At 42.2% G+C, this 24,760-nt stretch overlaps 1 pseudogene; it reads left to right on the top strand.

Moving 5' to 3' along the window:
- The first annotated feature begins 21,975 nt into the window (after positions 1 to 21,975).
- LOC147463948 (protein STRICTOSIDINE SYNTHASE-LIKE 3-like) lies at positions 21,976 to 23,072 on the top strand (annotated as a pseudogene).
- Positions 23,073 to 24,760: the final 1,688 nt, after the last annotated feature.

Raw genomic sequence — 24,760 nt, 5'->3', positions numbered from 1 at the left:
TGGCACAAGTGACTGAATTCCCATGAGGGATTGACTCGAGAGAGGTAAACAATTCACGATGTGAGGTAATGTGCTTTTTAGCACCACTGTCAAAATACCACACATGTGAATCTGCAGCAACTGACAAGCATGCATCATGGACAACAGGATTGTAAGTGCACTCTGCGCTAAAAGCCCATTCTGCATCAACATCAACATTACAGTCTCCTTTCACAGAAGACTCAACAATGGCTGCATTTGTAGTGGAACCAGCATTTGCAGTGAAACCACCCTCTTTCTTCTTAGCCTCTTTGGCCTTCAACTTAGGACACGACTTGATCAAGTGATCATTGGCTTTACAATAATGGCAACACATCTTCTTTTTGCCCTTATCACCAGAATTCCCAGACAAAGTGCTGCCAGCAGAAGCATTAGGAACAGAATTTTTGCCACTCGCAGCAGAACCATAAGAAGTGGCTGCATTATTGTTACCACCCTTTCTTTGAGAAGCAATAAAAGCCTGTTCAACTGCATGCTGCCTAGTCCCGTTTTTTCTAGAAAGTGACTCTTGCAACAGCAATGTGCATGATGCATCAAACTTGAAAACTTCAGGATTTCCTTGGGTCATAAGTCTCCAAGTACTAGAAAAAGTTTGGTAGGAATCTGGTAAGGCATCAAGAACAGTCTGCACAAGGGAACTGTCTGAAATGACTTCACCTGCAGAAATAAGCTGCTCATTGATATCCTTGACACTAGCAAGGAAAGTGTCCATATCATCTTCCTCATGAATAATCTTCGACTCCAGCTCTTTACGCAGCAAAGCAATTTTAGCCTCATTGCGGCTTGCATAAAGACCTGCTAAAATATCCCAAGCCTGTTTTGCAGATTTTGCTGAACGGATGTGAGGAACAATGGTGCGCTTCACAGACAATGCAATCAATGCATGAGCCTGCGCATCCTTAACATCCCAACGAGCTTGTTCTGCCGTAGGCAAAACAACTCTAACAGCTGCAATCCTTGCAACAAGACCTGCAACATCCTCAACATCGCCTACATCCTCAGAACCAGGACGTACATCAATGCCCTGCACAATGTTCCAGACACCCTTTGACACAAGAACATGTTGCATCATATAAGCCCACATAGGGTAGTTGTCCCCATCCAACCTGTCCTCAGCAGCAAACATCTTGAACACATCTGTGTTGTTGTTGTCAGCCATGGTAAATGCTGCACCTGATGTGAAAACTGCCCGAAAATAGGAGAAACGGAGCGGGAACAATTTGTGCTATATAGCACAAACCGTAGAAGACTATAAGGCACCTGTTATGCAGAAAAAGGCACTAACAGAAATTCTGCACAATATGACGAAATAGCCTGTGCAGTACTACAGCCTGTAGTGGAAACGGAGGCCGAAATGAGCCCAAATCGAAAATCTGAGCAGACCTAGCTCTTTGAGCACCCCGAAGTATTTGTCGACCTGCGAACGCTCGCCAAAGCTCATTGAAATTGGAGAAAGTGAGCAGGCGTGTGCTGGAGCAGCTGGCGACTAAGCCCGGGAGGACGTGACCTGCTCAGATACCAATTGTTGGAATTAGGGTTGCAGAGAAACACACATAGCTTGGAGAAGATGAAGGAAGCTCAAGGCACACAATAGAGAGTGTGTTACTTAGTGTGCAATGGAAAGATGGATAGCCCTAGAGTGATGGGCATATATATGATGCACGGGGGAAAAAACCTCCTAAAGAGGGAAAAAATGCCTCGGCGGTCCTAGTGTTTTCACACACATCACTACCACATGTATATGGTAACAAATGATCAATTTCTTTCTTCCTTGGACCTCGAGCAAAGGAGGTGGTACAAGGGCTGCCACAACTCTGGCTCACAGTCGCATTGTTCCACTCCTTCAGAGTCTCCGTCTGCTTCGGAGCGATCAGCGCGCTCTAAGAGTTCGGTGTCGACTAGACAATCTACATACTCCTCTAGGCATCAACACTCTAGTGGTGGTGACGGTTGCTATGGAGGAGGTGCCGCTGATGCTTCCACACCGCCTCGTAGTCATTGAGGCTCCTTACCTCCCCCTTCTTTTCCCCCACCCACACCAGCCACGATGTCGCCCTCTACTCTAGGTTTTATGTGGCTATCAACCGTTCTTGGCTACACACCACTCGCTAATCCTCCGAGACTCAAATTGTTGGATAAAGGCCAACACTTTATCAGTTTTCTTGAAGGTTCCAATAGGTAAGAAAGATGATGTTCTTTCTTCCCTCTTTGAATTTCTGCAACTTACATAACCTCTTCCATGCTGCATAGCTCCTCCGTTTACCCCTTCTCTTCTCTCTCTTGGGTGACTTGTTGTTGTCCTTCGTGTGAGAGATGGTGATGATGATGAAGAGGAAGAGGAGCAAGAGCACAAAGATGATGACCGCTTTCTTCGCTTCCCCTTACTTGGATTTCTTTCTCCCTTCTTTCAGTTAGCATGGGAAGAGTACTTGATGACTTCCTCTTCTTTTTTGAAGGAGTATGTGACCGATGTACCCGTTATCTTCTTAGGACAGCATCACTTTCAGAGGTAGGTGGAGTGTCACTTTCATACCTCTCCCTTGAACGTTCAGGGTGCAATTCTTCTTTTTGAACAATTTGCCTTGGAGGTCCTTATCTCCTCTTCATTACCCAAAGAGATTCCTCTTTTGGGGGTCTCACTAGGAGGACTGGTAGGAATTATCTCTTCTTGGGCACTCGAAGGAACTTGAGCTTGAAGGGCTTTGAACCTCCGCTTGCAAAATAGGTTTCCCATTGCTTCTTGTAACTTGTCAACAAGGTAGTTGAAAACTCTGCAACCATCATCAAATGCTATACCACGATCCAAGTCTAAGTTTTCAATATTAATTACATTCTCTTATTCTCTTGGGCCATTATTAAATTTACTTCTATGTGTGTATGCTACCTCTTTCCTTGGCACTTCCAAAACTTTGGCTGCCTCTCCTCTTATCCCTTGAAAATTAGCACTCGAGTAACTAAACCCATGGTTTAGGATATTGTTAATTACAAAGAGTAGTGGAGTGGGTTTAACAATGCGAGGTTGGCATCAATTGATTTTGAGCTTGCTAATATCTCAATAATGGTTAACGTGTAGGCAAGTCTTGAAAGACTCCATTATTAAGACCATAGTTCCCGATGGTGTCCCCCATACCCTATAACAAGCATACCAACCAAGTTAATAAATCCCAGTCCCACTTACCCTATTGCAATGAAAAACTCCAACCTTTCATAGATTACTCAAGGAACTCTCTTCTTATGCAAGAAAAGAGAAACCTAGCTCGGATACCAATATCATAGAATCTAATACTTACTTTTAGATTTATAAAAAATTAACTATGAAAGGAGAGAGTTTTCCTTAAGAGAGAGATATCAAGAAGAACATAGGTTGTGCCGAACTCATTTCTTTATAAAAATACACATTAAAATCACTTTAACCATGCACATAATTCAGAGAGAATAACCAATTAAGATTGACAACTCAATGAGGACCGAATTTTCTTGGAGCCGATCCCCCCTCCAAAAGAACTTGTATAATAATCCTCTCAAAAGAGAGCTTTGTTGCAGGGAGAAAGAAACTACGCGGAAAGTGGAAGATGAAGATCGAAAGAAGTATTTTTCAAGCAAGAGAATAGATTCTTGGTATACGCTTGCTCATGGGCAAGCTCTTAGCATAGCTTAGTAATAGAGATGGAGAAGAAGGAATTTTCATTGGCTTGTATTTGCATCCATAGCCAAGAGCTTGAGCATAGAGTCCGTCTCTAGAGCTCCTATGAGAGAGAGAGAGAGAGAGAGAGAGAGAGAGAGAGAGAGCTTGATTTTCCAATCTTGGGCACTTGAGAGAGTGTGTGAGAGGATAAAGAGCCTCAAAAATTCACCAAGCCCTCCCTTACATAGCTATCCAAGAGTACAACTAGTCCTAAGTTTGAATGCTTCAAACTTGACCAATGAGATGGGAACACCTCCTAATGCAACTCAACCATGTTCCAACACTTATCCCTCTTGACTTGCATGCTAGAACTTGCCTCCCCCTTCTTGGGACTCATCTTTGCAAGTGGAGACACCACACACACTCACACACACTTGTTTAAGTTCACACAAAGCAAGCATATGCTACCTTGGATATGTGGCCTAGTCAAGCTTAGTAAACAAAGACGATTCAACTTACTAAATGAGTAAGGGCTGATCTAACCTTAGTCTTTAGTTTCAATTAATAAAAACCATAAGATTACCTTTTAATTTATTGAGTCAGGTATAAAACCTTTGCACAAACCTTGGAGGCTTATGAAGCTGACCCGGGGCTACAGCCTACCAGCTAATTTAGGACCCCGCAACTCTCCCTTTGGGCTTCAAAAATTTCACTTCCTATGCAAAACCTTAGTACAGAGCTTTGGAGGTTCCACGCCAAGCTGCTCCCAAAACTAGCTAGACTTAGGCCTGGTAAATTTAGATACTTTGTGTATGAAACCTCAATTATTTCTTATCCTTTTTAAATCCTTAGGCAACCAATGACTTGTTAGTACTTATCCATTACTTAGCTTTTGACATGTGACAACTACTGTGGAAACTAGAATTTTCCTATAAGTGCATTGTTGTGCTTTGAGTGAGGAATACTATGGCTGATAAGCTTTTGGATAAGCCATCCCTTAGGGTTGTTGAACAAAATTGTGCTACATTTCCATTCTTTGGTGTAATGTTCCTGAGATATGTGGACACGCATGGGGGTTGGAGATTTGAAGCAGTGGGAAGCTTTAATTAGCTTCTTGATATATGAGCTAGGTAATGTTAGTGGTTAATAACATTAAATCTTTGGGCTTCAAAAAGTGAAGATTGGGAGTTGTTGTACACACTCCATCGGTGATACTTGTATTATTTTTTAATTCTACCTGGAGAAGATAGGAAGAGATAAGTACATCCTCCATAACAGTGGAATTGGCCATCAAGACAAGAAATTCTTCTTCTATCATCATTATTGGATCCATCACTTCGATTTTAATCTTATTGTAGTAATTTTGGATGTTAAGTATATTATCCATTGTGTTGACCTCTTATGAAAGAAGGGCTTTCAAAGTATGTTCCACAAATTTTGTCAGACTATGTTTCCCTTTGCTTTTTGATCCAATAGAGCTAGGCAATGAATGCTAGCTCCATTTTCACATTTTAGCACAATTGTAATTCGTGTCAATTTGATTACTAGAAACACATTGATTTTCACAACTTTGTGATCTTTGTGGTCCTTTGTTATTGATCCTTACAATGGACCCTCCTTAAGTTTGTCATATAACATTTGGCACTATATCTTAAGACTTGGTGGTGAAGTTTCTTTTATTTGTGACTCTTAAGAGGTCATCAAGCCAATTAGATAATGGTGATCTTCACCTTTGACATGAGTTTTGGTGGGAAGTCTCTTTGATTGTGCATTCGCTTTAGCTCCACTACTAGAGAAGATATGATCATTGGAGATAGCAAAACCATAGACTTGTCAATTACCTTTGGCAGGAAAACTAGATCTTTGGAAGCTTGATCTATTGGCCACAATACTTGGTGGTATCTTTGACAATATATAGAATATTCTTATTGGGCTATGAGCATTTGTTTGCTATTATAGGGTCACACATATGGATAATATTTTATAGCATCTCTTGAGATCCACTTAGGACTTGCTCACTGATCATGCTTTGGATTTCCACTAGTATTTTTTGTTTTGCATCACTGATGCCTTTCAAATTGTCTATGATAAACAAATATAAGATTTTGCAATAATTGGCTTGTGACCTTTGATCCAATTTTTCCCAAAATTATCTTGTCATGTAGGTTTCTTGAGGCTACAACCTCAAATCTTCCACCTTATAATGTGAGATAGTGGTCAAGGTCAAGGTCATGGGAACATTGTAGAACCTCTAAGGTTGGAAGATGTTGTACAAAGGTGGTTAAAAATGAGTAGCTAGCAAGGGGGGCATGTGATTGGGTTAGCAATAGGGGGCAGCCATGTTAGGACTTGGGGAATGCCATGTTAAATAGGGTGCATAAGACTTTGTCAAAGACCCTTGAGATAGTATCAATATTCAGCTTCATGGCCACTCTGTTCATAGTCGTGGCATGGGGACAACCTTGAGGGGGATGATTAGGTTAACAACATGTGTTGCAACAAACTTTTTCCCTTGCCTCTCGGCTGTAACATCTTTCGACTCCCTTTTTAGCTACTCCAATGCTTCCTCTTGGGGAGAATTTTCCTACCTAAGGTGTGCAATAATGACCTTTCCTCCCATAAGGTACAGTGTAGCTTGAATGTATCGACCTCCTTGCAAAGAAGAAAGCAAGGGGTAAGATGCATCTTTCATACAACCACTAGCTGACATATCCTTGTAGTATCTTTGGAATGTTATCTAGATCCCTCTCTTGTGTTGTTAAATAAACTCATTCAAAGAAGAATTTGACTTGGAGACGCTCTAAGATTTTACGTGATGCCTTGTGAAGAGCCTTCTCTACCCATTTTTGTACCATGAAGGATCCTCGTGGTTGTGAATGTTTGGCTAACATAGCCTTGACTCTAATCTTCTTCCCTAATGAAAGGACTGAAATCACATCTTGAAAATCGGGATCAATAGCGTACTCATCTATCATTGAAGATAGATCATTGTGAGTTGCTATGGAAACCGCATTCACTCTCGGCCGTCTTGAGAGTACATTAGCTACTTGATTATGCTTGCCAGCAATGTGAGCAATATGAAAATGAAATTGCGAAAGGAAATTTGCCCACCTCATTTGTTTGTCGGAAAGCTTGGTCTGCGTCATGAAGTACTTAAGACTTTGGTGATCCGTTCGCAGAATGAAAGGAGTCCCCAATAAATAGTGCTTCCATGAGTCTAAGGCATGTAGAACTGCAAGGAGTTCCTTTTCATATATACATAGAGCTTTCTCAACAGGGTCGAGCCTTCGACTCTCATAGCCTATGGCGTGCCCTTCTTGGAGTAAAACAGCTCCAAGGCAATCACCACAAGCATCACATTGGACCTCAAATGGTTTTGAGAGATCCGGTAGTGTAAGCACAGGTTGAGATATAAGCTTTTCTTTAAGCTTTTTGAAGCATTGTTCTCCTTAGCAGACCATGTGTACCTAACGCTTTTCTTTGTTAGGTCATGTAATGGTCCCGCAATTTGTGAGAACTTTTCTATGAAGCGTCTATAGTATGCACACATACCTATAAAGCTTCTTAGTTCATGAAGATTCCTTGGTTTAGGCCATCCTTTTATTACCTCTAACTTTGATGGATCCATTTGGATGCCATCTTGAGAGATAATGTGACCTAAATACTGAATCTCTTGCAAGAAAAAATCACTTTTCTTTCGATTAACATAAAGTTTATTCTCTCTCAAAACATGAAATATTACCTGGAGGTGTTGCTTGTGTTCGTCTAATGAATTAGAGTAGATGATAATATCATCAAAGAACACTCCAGTGAAGGTTCGATGAGGCCGGAACAGCTTCTCCATCAAGCGGTTGAATGTGACTGGTGCATTGGTCAAGCCAAAAGGCATGACAATGTATTCGTAAAGACCAAATGTGGTGCGAAATGCGGTCTTTACAATATCTTGATCAACTATCCTTATTTGATGATAGCCACTTTTTAGGTCAATCCTACTGAAGTAGGTCGATCCTTGTAGCTTATCAAATAGGTCTTCTACCCGTGGAACAGGAAACTTATTCTTGATAGTGATCCTATTTAGTGCTCTAAAGTCGACACACATACGATATGTGCCGTCTTTCTTTTGCACTAATAGCACCAGTGAGCAAAATGGAGATGAGCTAGGCCTAACCATGACCTTCTCAACTAACTCATGCACTTGCCGCATAATCTCCTCTTGTTGAGCTTGAGAAAGTCTATAGGGAGGTTTGTTAGGCGGTGAACTTCCTGGAAGAAGTTCAATTGCATGGTCATCATTACCTCATTTAGGAGGTAGCTCACAAGGGATGTCGTCAATAAAAACATCTTGAAACCCCTTGAGAAAATTGGATAACTCTAATTCCTTTTGGTTGCTTTTATTTTCTTTTGTTAAAGCATTAGGTTCATTTTGAGAATCTTTAACAAAAATCATGTACACGGAAATAGAGCTCTTTATTGACTTGTTGAAAGCTAGTGTATGTACAATGGGAATAGTGTTACCCATTTCCTTAGCATCTATATACGTGTCTTTCTCCCAGAACTTAAAGGAGATTCTCCTTTCAGGAAATTTAACATCGGCAGCCAGGCGGTCAAACCATGGTGCCCCTAGGATTACATCCTCATGCTTGAGAGGAGATATAAACAAGTCCTCTTTGTCCACATAGCCTTGGACATGAAGCCTCAATTTCTCGATTAGGGGAGTGACTGAAGCTTCTTGCCTCTTGAAGGCACTGTCTGCGGATAGGACATCTCCCATCTCGTAGGATTGTATGCCTAGCTTGGTGGCCAACTCTATAGATATGAAATTGTGAGTAGAACCAGGGTCAAAGAGAATTAAAGCATCATGTTCTCTTACCTTTCCCCAAGCATGGCATAGAGGAGATCCTTTGTGATGAGTTTGGTGAGTCTCCTCCTCTTGGATTTCAACCAAGGAAGATCTAGGAGGATCTTGACGGTTGTTCTTTTGGGGACAAGTGCGGTACGCATGCCCTTGTTCGCCGCACTTGAAACACCACTTATCCTTGCGATAACGCTCAAGCTCTTCAGGAGAGAGTTTGTTCTTACCTTTGTAAACTCCCTTCTCTTTAGCTTTGTTGGAGTTGCCCTTAGGAGACTTTTGGACATTGTCCTTCCCCTTAGGCTCATTGGAACCCTTGTTTTCCGCGGGCTTATTATTTCTTTTAGCCCCTGTTTGAAAATTGATTCGTGAGGCCACCATAGTATGGTGTATTACCGCCTATATGGTACATGGCCTTTGGGAGTTGACATACTCCGCCATTTCTTCGGTTAAGCCCGCACAAAATTGTTGCTTTTGCTCTCCAAAATCCAACTTTTTAAAGACAGTGGCTTTGAGTTGTAGGTCCCAAAACTTGTCTACATATTTGTGGATGGATTCATTGGGAGAGAGCTTTAAGCTTCTCCATTCGGTGAGTACTTTGTCTTTGGCATTCGGTGTGCAAGGAAATGAGGGGAGAAGGCGCGGCTTTCTGCAAGACTATGTGACCCTATATTGGTGCCATGAGGGTTGGCGCTACTCCAAAGAGTCCAACAGAGTGGAGTTTGGTAAAGACTTTGCAATGGTTTGAGAGAAGCCTTTTGTGGCTGGATTTTTTGAGTTTTGGATGATTTTTCTTGTATATTTTGGTCACCATCAAGTGTGATTTCAAGTGTTGAGCAACTCGACTCACCCTATAGTGTCTGCGGGCAAGCAAGGGCTTGTAGGTCGAGGCGTTTGGAGTTTGAATTGAGCTTGTGGGTAGTATTTTTATTGAGATCTTGAGTTGTGTGGGTTGGAATTTAAGTAAATTCCTTGTGTGGTGTTGAGTTGTCTTGGTGTGTGAGTGTGCGCATGGCGTCTTTTGCTCCATCACCGTATAGAATGGACATCCTAGTTGACAAATGGTACAATCAAGAAAAGAACCACTTTGGAAGCTGGTAGGAATTGAAGAGGGCATTTTGTGATGTTGTTTTACCCTATGTGACTGACAAGAGAATGCTGTAGATCAAGCTTCAAAACTTGATGTTACAATTTGGTGAGACCTTTGCCTAAGTCTATCCATGGGAATACGAGAATATGGACAATAGTAGACAGGTTCAGTAAACAAGCTCATTTTCTACCTGTCAAAAAGACTATCAAAGCCCATCAAATGGCAACCCTCTTCATTTCACAAATTTTCAAGTACCATGGCTTGCCAATGTCTATAGTGTCGGATAGAGATCCTAGAATGACCAGTAATTTCTGGAAGGATCTCTTTGAGAATTTAGGAACAAGGCTAAACTTCTCTTCGGCCTATCATCCACAAACAGATGGCCAAAGTGAAATAGCTAACCTAACAATTCTCGATCTACTAAAAGCCTATGTAATGGAAGTAGATCAAAGATCCCAATGGGAGAAGTACTTACCCTTAGTGGAGTATGCTTACAATAACACTGTACATACTTCCACGGGAAAAGCACCTTTCGAGGTAATTGTGGGAAGATCAAAAAGTCCCTTGCTACTTAAGGTACATGGGAAGATCTTCGTTGCAGATGAGTATAGCCGAGACCTACAAGAATCTTTTCAAAAGATTAAGGATGCTATCTCTATCTCACAGCAAAGGCAAAAGGCTGCTGCTGACAAGCACAGAAGAGCCCAAGCCTTTAAAGAAAACGATTCGGTCTTGTTAAAGTTTCCCAAGGCTCGATTAAGGCACACGACGGGCAAGAATCCTACGGGCCACCAAAAGTACTATGCTAAACTAGCAAGAAGGTACTATGGTCCCTTCCAGATTCTTAGGCCAATCAATGAGATGGCCTATCAACTCAAGTTGCCCGATCATTTGCTCATACACAATGCTTTCCATGTGAGCCTATTAAAGCCTTACAAAGGAGAGCCACCTCAAGAACCAACTATTGAAGACCCATCGGAGATCAAGGACCAAGAGGAGGTGCTGCAGCCCGAGTCCATTCTCCGACATGAAGACAAGGTATTAAGAGGCGGTAAGACTATCTGACGATATCTTATTAAGTTTAAGAATTATCCTTTTGAAGAGATGCAAGGCATACAATTAAAGGATAACCTAAACCTTGTCAATGCTTACAATGTTTCCCAAGAGTAAGCAAATGTACAAAATGTTAAAAATGAACAGAGTTTTTTTTGTCTTATAAGACTCTCTTTTTCTTTATTGTGCACAAAAATGAAGTAGTATGCATGCTTAGATCAAGTTTGCGGAGACGACGTCTCCCAAAAACCAAGTAGAGCTTGTCACTCTACTATGGAAGACTGATAGGACTAATGTGCAGACATGCTTGCGGCAGCCTCCGGCTCTCAAGCGCCAAATGGACTAGTCATCCATTGTGGAATGATGTCGTAGGGTAACATAGGGATCCTCTACCCGCTAAGAAAAGGACTGATGAATATGCTTTATCTTCTCTACACCATAGTCGAGGACGATTATGATTTCAAGAGAGAGGTAATGTCATAATAATAAATATCTAATTCTCCTAAATGATTTTCTCATATTAAACTGATCATTTAATGTGGGGAAGTGCCAGGGGAGAAAAAGCTAGAATATTGGTTAAGCTAGCAGACCGGCCACAATAGGGATCCAAAGGAGGGAAAATAGGGATCCAAAGGGGGGGCCATCTGCAAAAGAGCCATGTGCAACAATGGGCTAAAAAGACCCTAAGGTTCAGCCCATTAAGACTTCCAAAATGCTAAGGTTCCAAAATTCAAAGGTTGTGTCCAAAGGTCAACCCTAGGGGAAATTGGATGCTTTGTGTGTAACTAAAAAGTCTTTGCATATCCCTACATGGGAGGGGGCGAGCCCTTCTTCTAGGGGATGAGAGAGAAAGTCACACACACACACACACACACACAGGCTCCCTTTACACAAAGGGAATTAGGGACACATGTCAACTCCATAGCCCATATGCCCACAAGGTGTGCCCAATTCCTATTGGATGGCCTTGGAGGTGGACCAATGAGAATTAGGCTAGAGTAAATCTAGTTTAATTAATTTAAAAACACTTAATAAAAGAACCAATGAGAATTAAGTCTCCTAGAAGACTATTGGACAATCTCCCAAGGGGTCCAATGAGCATTCAGGAGCCCAATGGCTTGCCTGATTCCTATTGGCCAGGAGGCAAAGGGGTCCAATGAGAGTTTAGTTTAATTATTGAATTACCTAAAGCTCTCACAAAAGGGGAAAGGGGGACACATGTTAGAAGGCTATCACTTATGATGCTTAATAGCCATTGGCTTGACTTAGGGAGGTCCAATGGGGAGCCTGCAAGAGCAAATAGCAAGAGGGCTCGCCCAAGAGAGAGAGGGGGCTGATTTTTGCAAGGCATTATCACACACACACTCACACAATCTCATGTGTGAAGAAAGAGAAGACTATCTCTTCCCAATCTTTAATGGAGAGCTCATCACCTACTCCAAGCTTGTGAGATAGAAGCCTACATTTACACACTCTTGGCATGTGGATGCAAATCCAACCAAGAGCCAAGCTTCAATGCATGCTCATCTCCTCTACCAAGCTAATTACTAAGCTAAATCTATGCTAATATGAGTGATTATGTGAGGAGTCGTAAGATACTCCTTCTTCCTCTCAATCTACTCTCATACCGTGCTAGCTCTCACCATCTTCGAAGGTGTGTGAGGTCTTGGGTCTGAGAACGGGGATAATTAGAGTTGTGTTTACTAAGTGTTTTGCTTAGTGCATGAAGCTTTCATCTTCATTGCACTAGCTAGTCTTGAAGGAACACAAAGAATTGTATTGTACAATGTCTCTCTTGAAGGGAGAAACCATAATACAAAGCCTTTTGGAGGGGGGACCGGCTCCATGCAAATCCAGTCCTCAACTGTTGTCAATAGCTTAATTTCTCTCTCTTTTGAAAGTATTGTTGATGCTATCTAACTAGGTGTTATGATTTTTGTTGCTCTCTCCACCCAAGCACTCTCTCTTGTAATTCTCATTAGGAATCTATTCTAATGAAATGCCCACTATGTTCATGCTAATTTCTGCTACACATAAGTTTTTAGACCATTAAATGTTACATTGCTATCAGAGCACAAGGTTTCTCTTTTCTTGCTCAAGAAGGGAGGTCCTCAAGCTAGCTATAAATGGTTGGTATTATTAATTGCTTGTGAGTAAGTAGAATAGGGATTTTTCAACCTTGCAGTGCGCTTGCCTTTGTGCAGTTAACGGGGAATCACCGTCGAGAGCTATGGTCTTAATAGTGGAGTCCTACGGGGCTTGCCTATGGCTTAACCACTATTAAGCTATTAGAAGCTTGACAGGAGCCGGTGCTGTTTTGGTGTCGAAAGACCCTCTCTTCTATTCCTTGCAATTAATGGTATTCGAGCCGCGGGTACAGTAGCTTGAGTGCTTTTTCTAAAGGGGTAAAGAGGAGTAGCAACTAGGGCTTGAAGTGCCAAAGTACACCTAAAAAGTTTACACCTAAAAGTTGTTAGAATGGATGACAATAGTAAAGAGAGTGAGATTAATGTTGATAACTTTGATTTTGCTCATGAGCAAGCTATTAATGATGCTTCAATGCTTGTTAACTATCTTGTTTCTAAGCTTCAACAAGCCATGGGCAATCCATCTCTCCAAAGTGAAGTGCAACGGCAGCTCCGTGCTCATGGGATTCTCCAAGCTCATCACCATGACGAGAGAACACCTAGGAAGCCTCCTTGTGAGACTCCCAAAAGAGGTCTCTCTCCGATTCGGGAAGAAGAAGAGAATCCCTACGAAGGGCTCAAGAATTTACTTCTTGATGATGCATCTCCTTCCCAAAGGAGAACTCAAGAGCCTCCATCGAAGGAAAAAGAAAGAAGTGAGTCTCCCGCCACCTCGGCGGAGATGGCTCCACGAAGACGGCGGGCTAAACGCTCTCCATCACCACCAAAGCGGAGAAGACCATCACACTCTTCTCCACGCCATAATTCAAAGAGGATGATAAAAAGCAAGAGAAGAAAAAGGCGAGAAAGAGGACACCCTCTTCTCCATCTTCTTCATCCTCTTCCTCTTATGAAAGTGATGGTGAAGACAACGAAGATCAAGACAAGAAAAAGGCGAGAAAGTGGTCACCCTCTTCTCCACCTTCTGAAGAAAGTGATGGTGCAACCTTTGAACCATCAAAAAGAAGAGGCCATAGGAAATCCTATGCCGCATGGAAGAGGTCATCCAAGCTGAAGAAATTCAAAGAAGGAGGGAAGAGCATCTCTTTCCTTACCTATGATGGTACCTTTGGTGCTACAGACAAAGTCTTGGCCTTTATCCAGCAATTTGATGCGGCGTTTGGAGATGAGGGCTTCACGGATTCCTCTAAGCTACGCCATGTAGATATGCACTTTCAAAAGTCCGCCAGGCAATGGTGGTATAGCCTACGAGCCAACGGTGAAGCTCCACAAACATGGAAAGCTTTAAGAGCTTCCATTATGAAGCAGTTTTTGGTCACCGATGCCAAAGACAAAGTACTCACCGAATGGCGAAGCTTAAAGCTCTCTCCCAATGAATCCATCCACAAATATGTAGACAAGTTTTGGGACCTACAACTCAAAGCCACTGTCTTTAAAAAGTTGGATTTTGGAGAGCAAAAGCAACAATTTTGTGCGGGCTTAACCGAAGAAATGGCGGAGTATGTCAACTCCCAAAGGCCACGTACCATATCGGCGGTAATACACCATACTATGGTGGCCTCACGAATCAATTTTCAAACGGGGGCTAAAAGAAATAATAAGCCCGCGGAAAACAAGGGTTCCAATGAGCCTAAGGGGAAGGACAATGTCCAAAAGTCTCCTAAGGGCAACTCCAACAAAGCTAAAGAGAAGGGAGTTTACAAAGGTAAGAACAAACTCTCTCCTGAAGAGCTTGGGCGTTATCGCAAGGATAACTGGTGTTTCAAGTGCGGCGAACAAGGGCATGCGTACCACACTTGTCCCCAAAAGAACAACCGTCAAGATCCTCCTAGAGCTTGCTTGGTTGAAATCCAAGAGGAGGAGACTCACCAAACTCATCACAAAGGATCTCCTCTATGCCATGCTTGGGGAAAGGTATAGCATCTGCCTTGATTGTCAATTGTAGGATCTTCAAGGCAGAGTGACCCTCTTCATCACAATTGTAGCATCTGCCTTGTAGCCTTCGTCCCCTACCTCTCCCAGCTAGCCACTCTTCTCTTTGGTTGCTATTCATTATATTATTTCTTAATTCTTGCAACTAGATGGCAAGATCATGCAAAACCCATGCCGTAACGGGATGTGGACCTTCATCTGTTGCCACAAGGACCATTGGTTGCACCACAACTGGCTCAACGTGTGTCATGCCTTGCTCCCACCTTCTCTTTATCTTCTTGCTCTTGGCCTCGAAAATTTCCACAGCTCTTTCAAATGTAGCAGGCTCCTCTTGATCGACCTTCTCCCTTACACTTGAATGGAGACAATCCATAAACTGACGCACTTTAAAGAAATCCCTTGGAGGTACTTGGGATGCCGCCTCTAATTGCACCCAAAGTCCTTTGAAGTGTTGCAAAATTTTTCTAAAGTTAGCATGAACATCTTGCTGCAAACCTCTCAATTTTGTTGTTGCTTCTGTTGCGGTTAGCTTCTTTCCAAGCCTGTCAAAAAATTGTCTGCTTCACCTGCTCCATGTTTGCTTTTTGTCTTCCTTGAAACCTTCAAACCACTCACGAGCTTCTCCTTTGAGTGTAAGAGGAAATACATGAAGCTTTTCTTCATCATTCACAATGTGCATACCAAGCATATGCCACTCAAAGTCCGCTAACCAGTCCTTCACATCCTCCTTCCTTGTGAACATTGGCCGACTATACGCCATCCCTTACAAGTCGCTCCCTCGCGTGAGTAACTCCACAAAAGTTGAAGTCTTGAACCTTAACCAACCTTAACCAAACCACCACTTTTCTTCAATAAATCTCAAACTTCACAGCAAAACCGCTTCACCTAGGTGCACAACCGGCAAATTTCTGCTCCCCAGTAGGATCACCAAAGTATGATGGAGCAAAAGACACCGTGCGCACACTCACACACCCAGACAACTCAACACCACACAAGGAATTCACTTAAATTTCAACCCACACAGACCACCACTCAAGAGCTCAATAAAAATACTACCCACAAGCTCAATTCAAAACCTCAAATGCCTCAACCTACAAGCCCTTGCCTGCCCGCAGACCTACAAGGCGAGTCGAGTTGATCAACACTTGAAATCACACATGATGGTGATCCAAATATACAAGAAAAACCATCAAAAACTTAAAAAATACAGCCACAAAATGCCTCTCTCAAACCATTTCAAAGTCTTCACCAAACTCCACTCTGTTGGACTCTTTGGAGTAGTGCCAACCCTAATGGCACCATACAGGGTCACATAGTCTTGCAGAAAGCCGCACCTTCTCCCCTCAATTACTTGTACACACACATCCATGGAAACCTCAAAACTTCCATAGACTCTTCCAAGTGCAAATTTGAAGAGACAAATCTCTCATTCACTCCTCCGCACACTCGAAAACAGGACGCGAACACAACGGGATTGCAGTAGACCACCTGTGGATCCCTGCTTCCTCCCACACACATAGAGGTGAAAGTGCCAAGAATTAGTTTCAAAAACACTCCCTCAGATGGAACACTCATGGACCATGAGTGATGTGGCAAATTGAAGCCTTTTCGTACCATTCTTGGTCATTTTTTGATCCCTTTTTACCCAATTTTGGCAAGTTTTGACCCCTGGCGGGCATTTTTCGCGGAAAAAACCCCCAATGGACTCCAAAATTCACCAAACTTTGTACGCTTGATCCTCCATACCCTAATCACTTTTGTACATCGCAACATTCCATTTTTGACCACTTCTAGGGCGGTGCATGCATCACCGCAGATCGGGCATCGTAAATAGTGCATGTCCCAAACTTCTCTAGTGGGATGAGAGTGCGAGCACTTGTCGTTTGAATTATTTACATTCTAGAAATCTCAAACACATTCTCTAGAGCCAAAGAGGCCACCAAGAACCATATCCAAGGCCCCGATACCCTATCCAGGCATGTACACAAGCCCTACTGTTGGCACGCGAACCTGATTATTCACAATGTGTACACTCTGCATCTTTTTTAAAACTTGAAACCACTTTGCAAGCTCCCAAATTCACGTGTTTATATACTTTTGTACATATGACCATCCATATATGCACTACTTTGTACATACCAAAAGTGGTTTATCAACGGGAAGAGCACTAGATAAGAATCCTTATAGTTGAGACCATTACCTTGGCATAGAGAAACAAATAGTATCACAAGATTGTCTATATTCTTAACTGAGAGCCTTGAAGGTTAGAAACTTGTTGGTCCTTATTGAAATATTGGTTAGGTCATCACCCATTTTTGTTATGGTTTTGAATGGAAAAGGAGTGATTGTGCCAAACTTGTGGGGGGGGGGGGGGGGGGGGTAGCAAGATGTCCATATAGAACATATATTATAGGTAAGGAGGTAGTGAACATGGAGGAATTTAAGCAAGTTAAAAAGGTTGTTTCCATCTATGGTCAACCTTAGTGAATACTGGAGGGGACACACTCACTCTCTAGGGTGCCTTGTATTCATCATATCAATTGTTTGGATATTTTTCTCGGCTCTCGTAGTCCTAGACCACTTTAGCTTGGTCTAGAGTAGCTCACACATATATTATTCAATCTAGACTATCTCATGTAGTTATTCATTCTAGGCTAGCTCAGGTAGTTATAAGCCTTGACTAGCTTACGCTTATAGTAGTCCAACTTGACAGTCAACATATGCTTGCACCTTGGTTAAACTTCTAAACCAACAAGTTGTCAACCCACTAGACTTGACTACTTAGCCCTACTAGACAAACACTTGAGCTTTTCCATGAGAAAGTACTTAACCCCAAGCTAGTTTGCCCCCATACCGATTCAAATACTAGTCAATTTTCTTGACATCAAGTAGACAAATTATTACAACTTAGCATGATCTATTAGAGCATTGATTAAGTAAAACTAAAGTAACTTCCCCCATATTAGTTTTCATACTAGTCAACCTACTAGATCCTCAAGTAGACTAATTGTTGCAAGTTGGCATAATAAGCCTTGAAAACGAGAATTTTTGGTGCCATAAGGCATGCTTAAATAAGAGCCAGTGTAGTAGATAATTTTTCACACAATGCTTAGTGCGTGATGTGAAACAACGATAAAATGTGAAAACAAACCCATCTTAGTACATTGCATTGGATCAAGTACAAATGCATTGGTTGCAAGGGTACTCAGCTACTACAAACCATGTACAATGACTTTAATACAAAGGGGTTGTCGAGGCTAGATACTGCACGATGAATGTGTTGAAAGTGAACATTTAGCACAACCACTAGGACTAGAATCAATCTGAGATTTCTCTTAAGATGATGGGTATGGAGTTAACTATCCCAATATAAAATAAACAATGTATTAGGTGTTGGGCTAATGTGTGGAGAGTCGAGAGCCCTACATGTTAAGAGTACTCCCATCCAGAAAGTAGTCAAGCTAAGGGATGCCATCCATCAAGCAAGCCAACCAAGTTCGGTTGTCAGACCCTTCTAGTTTGTCAACCAATTCTAGCTCTAGTATTGGTCCACCAAGATTGTGTATGCCTTTGTCCCCATCCTTTTAGTAGGCCCTTCTGGTTTGTTAACCAATTCTAGCTCTAGTCTTGGTCCACCAAGATTGTGTATGCCTTTGTCGCCATCCTTTTAGGTTGTCTATAGATCTTGAGCTTTGCCTCTAGGAGCTTGATGATCCAAATCAATGGGATTTGACCTTTGAATTGGTAGCTATTGTATAATCTTGGTTTTCTCCTACTAGTCTTGACTTTTGAAGTTGCCTAAGTAATCTCTCCAAGAGGTATAATGGGTCAATGTGGTTTTGTATTCCACCAAAATTTTCACTTTTTTCTTCCTCCTCATTTGACTTTTCTCTCTTTGAGTCTCTTGAGATTCATCCTCTTCTACAGGGACGTAGCCATCCCAGTCTCAGCAATGGCACATCCATACACAATGAGTAGATTTGATGATGTAGTGCATGCAAATAGTCAAGTTTACATAGATTTCGTCAATATTCAAGCATCTCATGTACGACCTACTAGTGTTGATGTTTTAAAGAGGGTTTTGCCTATTGTATGGACTTTTTGTCATCCTCAAGGGTCTTCATCTTTGAGCCTCTCCATTTAATTCTACTCTACTTGTCTCAACAAAGCCAGCACGACTCTAGCTTGCCACCATTCTGACCCTAATGGACAAGTGGGCAAGCATCTCATTAGGCGGCTATTGGTGTAAAGGCTCATGCTCCTACAAAGGTCTGGCCACTCACCATGTCCAATCACCCACATGAGTACTCATAAATTATTCTTTATATACATATGAATAAGGGTCTCACTCACTCTATTTCCAAAGAGTGAAGCTCCACCAATATCTCGTGTGCATCTCTTTCCTTCCCCACTCTCTCACGTGCTTTTCCCACTCCCCAATCATCGGCATCGATTTGACAAGTGGTATAAGAGCTCAGGAGCCCAGCATCGGCCCCTCCCATCCCATGTGTGCAAGCAAGAGTGCAAGAGGGGGATTTTCAAGTGAGCGGTGATTTGGTGTGGAGAGTGGACCATGCAAAGTACGAAATCGAGAAGAGCTTATCGAAGGGCATTGAGCAGGCTTGTTGAACATTGTAATTGAAGAGCAGCTCAAAATCAAGCAAGATCAAACAAGGGAGCTTTGTCAAGTGTGCAAAACAACTCAGATTTGCAGAATAGAAAATCAAACAGCTAGGAGCTGAGCTAAGGGTGTGCAGTAGAGAATCCAACTTGAATCAAAAGAGCAAGGAAATAAAAGCTTACTATAGCGTTGGTCAAGGGCCCATAGAGTGGCACAAATTATTGGGCATTTACAGCTCAAGCAAGTTGCAAACCAAGCAGGGACTTGGTTATCCAACATTCGGGGCAGTAAGTGAGCAACACCTCTAGTCGACTTGCAAGCTCACGAGCAAAGCAAAGGGAGTTGTGTTGTGTGCAAGAGTCGGGATCTATAGGTGGCGCGCACACACAGACACACACAGTGTTCTAGTAGGAGATCAAAATCATGTAGCACCACACACATATCACATGCCGATTGAGGTCACTATTCTGTAGGTACAGGTTTTTTTGCAATTTCTTTGCATGCACGAGTTAGCAGTAGGATGAACAGATTTGCTCCCATGTATGCATCTTTGGATCTTTGAGAGGGTTGTTTGCTCGGATTTGAGAATTTCACATGTGTTTTTGCAAGCAAGTGATAGTCTCTCATCTCCTCATCTCAGCAGGGTTCTCTTTAGTCTATTTTTGCTGCCAAATTTTGTTTGTTATCGTCGAGCATTTTGCACATGGTTTGCTCTTGGATGTGAGAGTGGTATTGGTGGCAAGTTTTCTCTCAGGTGGGAGATTGTCTTTAATCTTAGGCTCGAGACATGTTCGTCTCAGCCAGGCACACAATTTTTTGTCCTTGCATACTTGATGACATGTATGGTCATATGTTGATCTCCTTGTGAGCATTTGCAGGACACATTTCATAGAGCTTTGATGCATATTGAGTGCGGATATGATGCCATTTACTTCTCATGTTTGAGATTGGCAGCTTGTTGGTTATTTGGGTTTGATAGCCATTTTATTGCCAAAATTTTGGCAAACTTTTCCCAACAATTTCATGCGCATGATTTGATGCAATCTAGGTCATGATTACAGGTTGCACTCAAAGCTTTCTTGCAGTATTCTTTGAAGGTGGGAGATTAGTGTGTGTATGCCTCAATACCACACTAGGTGAGCTTGGCGATTAGCTCACAGGTTTGCAATGTCTTGTGCAACATGTACATCTCATGGATTGACATTGTGGGAGCTTTATGCTCATTAATTCTTGTCAAGGGATTCCAAATCATTTTCCATTGTGTTTGGTAGCGTGCCATAGTGTTTTGACATTGTTTATTTCCTCCTTTTTTGGTGACATTTTTTCCACTTACAAAGGCAGCTCTGCTGATTTTTCGCTAGGTTTTATGCATTTTGTGACAAGCGCTAGAGAGCTATTTTAGCCAAGTTTTGGCTTTTGCCTATGCGGATGGTCATTTCGCTTGTGCTCTCATTGCATATGGTCACAATTTATGCATGATTGGTTCTTGGTTTTGACAGAGGGTTATGCGCTTTATGCGATCTTTGCCATAGTTTTGATGGCAGGTGTTTGATCAGCTGGTTTTCTTTGGCATTATGTTGAGTGATTATGCTGTTGTGGACAATGCATTTACACTGTGAATGGGCTGATCTATAGACTCATTTTGTGCTCGGTTATGACATCTCATATCGACAATTGTTCATTGGATACACATGTTGGTGTATTAGGCAGATCTTATAGGTATAGACATGTGGTTTGCTGGCATTGTGGCAGACCAAGGCATATGAGGAGACATTATTTTAGGCATTGGAGATAGCGAAGGAATCCATTGTGTTGCTAAGAGTACGAGTGTGGTAGACACTCTTACTTTTGCATGTTAACCTAAACATGCGTGGACTTTGTCTCACAATTGGAAGCTAGACAGAAGTGCTTTGCGCCATGTTACTCCTCGCATGGAGTGGTTTAGCACTACTCTCAAACTTGATGGTGTTTGGTATGGGTGATATTCATTTGCACTTCACCAGTGGGAGTATGCTTGTGCTCCATGATGTTCATTACGTGCCTGATGCTCCTAGGAGTTTGATCTCTATCTCACAGCTCAAAGATCATGGGTGTCATGTTCAATTGACTAATGAGTCTTACTTGATGAGGAGAGGTTTGATTATGATAGGGTGAGGCCATCATGGTGCTCATTTGACTCTTCTCTATGTTCTTGGTGTCAAAGACGCCATAGTCTCTGTGAGCCCATTGCCATGCAGACATTCACAGTCTAGGCAAGTACACTTTGCTGATGAGAAGTGTAGCATTTTTCTTGTTGTGCACGCAAGGTCTGAGGACATGCATGTAGAGCATGAATTTTTTTTTAGTGCACGACTAGAGCATTCACAGGTGGTGGTGACATATTTTGATGCTTGAGAGAGAGAGAGAGAGAGAGAGAGAGAGAGAGAGAGAGAGAGAGAGAGAGAGAGAGAGAGAGAGAGAGAGAGAGAGAGAGAGTCACACCTTTCATGAGTTGCAAGGACGTCCAAGCCCCAACTCACGAAGTTATGTGTAGACATACATAGAAGAGAGAGAGAGAGAGAGAGAGAGAGAGAGAGAGAGAGAGAGAGAGAGAGAGAGAGAGAGAGAGCTTGAGCTATGGATATTCATCTTTTAGTAATCCTCGTAGTGGCCCTTAGAGTTCTAATAGCAATGAACCTTTTCAAGCTTAGTCCTCTTGCAAAGCTGCCAAGCTTTAAACCAAGGTGATTAATCCACCTATCCCTCGCCTCAGCAGCCTTCCTTTCCCCCAAGACCATCACAATTAACTGCAGTAGGCTTCATGCGTGTGCTTCCTCTATGATGTCATGGGTCTTGAGAGCTTGGATTTTGACTCCAAAGGTGGAGGTCGTTATACTAGGATTGTTGATGGTCGCATCAAGCATTGGGATGTCCCTACTATCGGATGGGCTTCGTTTGCCACGTTTTACCAAAATGGGACTGAGGCATGTAAGGCCCAATCCCCACCTGCAATTAACCTAACCAGGGAACATAAATGTGGCTGGCCCTTGGGCATTCCATTCATGAAACATGCAACATGATAACTATATATTGTTGATGCATACATGGATTTCAATTGGTAGGGCAAAATGGTGGTGAGGCAAAGCTTGTGGTTGGAGAAGCTGAGGGAGCTCCATTTCCCAGGTGATGATAGCGATCAACTATTACGTTACAAGACAATGAACTTTTGCCATCGCATTTGTACACACGTCCAAACAGACATTTGTCAGTGGCCTACGGTCCTGTATAAAGGGATCCAATTCCCAAATGCACTTGCGCAAGGATGAATCCTTTTTTGTCGTTGTGGAAACAACCACTTGGAGGTTATCTCAATACTAGCTAAAGGATAAAAAATATGGAACACTAGAGACTTTTGTACATTTGTCAGGGCCTCCGAACAATGTTCAAGCAAATGAAGCTGGAGACTTTTGGGTAGCAATCCATCGCAAGAAGAGCCTTTTTGTATGGGTAGCTTTTGCTAGTCCTTGGGTGAGGTGTATCTTTCAAGACAATCTATAAGTTCTTTTTGGGTGGAGAGCCACATGCCCTCATTATGAAATATGACTAGCGATAATCTGCTACTCAAAGATTAGATTGGAAAACTTGTGAAGCTTGTCAGCGAGGTTGAGGAGAGAGACGACGAACTTTGGCTCGAATATGTGCTCATGCCATATGTGGCTGTGTATTCAAAATAAGGTTTGTCTATATTTATGCAGTGAGGAGAGGCTTTTGGCACCAATGGCCATGGGCTCATTTGCGAGGACCATACACTCACCAACTTGTACATTGGATGCATGTGGGCATGTGCGCTCAGAGGCATTGCTACATGTGCATGTATGCTCAATTCAAGCATTGTTTTGGGATGACATATTAACAACTTCACCACACACACACACACACACACACACACACACACACACACACACACACACATATATATATATATATATAGAGAGAGAGAGAGAGAGAGAGAGAGAGATAGAGGTAGAGGTAGAGAGAGAGACAAGGGGAGAGATAGAGATAGAAAAGGGAGGGGGGAGAGAGAGAGAGAGAGAGAGAGAGAGAGAGAGAGAGAGAGAGCTTGCTCCAAAAACTCTTTTTGGAGCGAGCTTTGCAAGCTTTTTTTCTAGATTTTGTCAGTTGAGCAATATCTGAAAAAATCTCACTCCAAAGCTCACTTTAAACGTCAACTCCAAAGGAAGTGGCGATTGACAATTTTATGCATGCCTTGCCTCCTTTCCCATTGGCATTGTGGTCTCTTTTGTTGATTTCACAAAGAAATACACCTTTGACTCACAACAGGATATCCAATTTTACTACTACTTGTAAGAGTAGGTACAAAAGCTTGTGGTTCAATGAATCGTTTCTTCTTCGCATGTTGTGTGACTATTTTAGCACATTTCATGTTGTTTGTCTAGCTTTATCATTCTTGTAGCTAGCAATAATGGTACACATATCATACCATCATGCAAACAAGTCATTTGAAGGGGTGGCTAGCTTCTCATGTCATCATACGTAAGTACCATTTTTAGATTAGTGAGCTTCCATAGTGTTCAATTTGTACATCATTGTTTCGACTAGCATGATCTTTTCTTCACTATATTTGGTCAAACGACTTTGGTACACAGTTCAAAAGCACACATCAATTTAATTGGCTTTATCAATGGCACCATAACAGTGAGAGCCCTTGCATTTGGAGCTTCTTTGAGTCTACACATAAGAAGGGAGAACATTATGGTGCATGCATTTGTGTGAAGTGCGCTCTTTGTTGATATCTGCTACAACATGACAAAGAGTACTTCAGAGATGCTAAACACGCTATGGAATGGTTCTCATGGCACATGGCAAATTACTCATCCTCAATAGGTCGATGAGCTCTAACGAGGTTCTTTTGGTGTGTGGAGAGCTAGGATATTGACCTCATCAGCTAGTATTTGTCACATTGTATTTTGCACACACAATTGCATAGCATCGAGAGCACAATGACGTGAGATCTAACCATATTCACTAGACACCATTCCTAATTTTGTGATGTTTGCATACATGCACAATAGACAAATTACTTTATGAGAGAGTGGAATGACAATTGGGCAATCCATCTTCTTTCACCGCAATGTACGATCACCTCATGTAGCTTTATTGATGCAAAGATCACTTGGTTTCTCTAATGATGTAGACACTCTCACAGATTTCCTCAAGGAGGGAGATGATTTTGGAGCAGTTGCTAAGGAGGGCAATGAAGAGGGACTTGACTAGTACATTTTTCCAAGTGCCAAGGCAAAGCACTCTGGATGAGTTGGTGATGCATATGATGCTCATAGTATGGTTGTTGTAGCACACTATTTTTAGCAAGTGTATGGGCATTGGTGCTATGTCCATTTTG

This window comes from Adiantum capillus-veneris, chromosome 2 (genome assembly GCF_014529385.1).
Source record: "Adiantum capillus-veneris isolate H3 chromosome 2, ASM1452938v2, whole genome shotgun sequence".
Taxonomy (NCBI): Eukaryota; Viridiplantae; Streptophyta; class Polypodiopsida; order Polypodiales; family Pteridaceae; genus Adiantum; species Adiantum capillus-veneris.
This window is presented reverse-complemented; position numbering and strand designations above follow the sequence as displayed.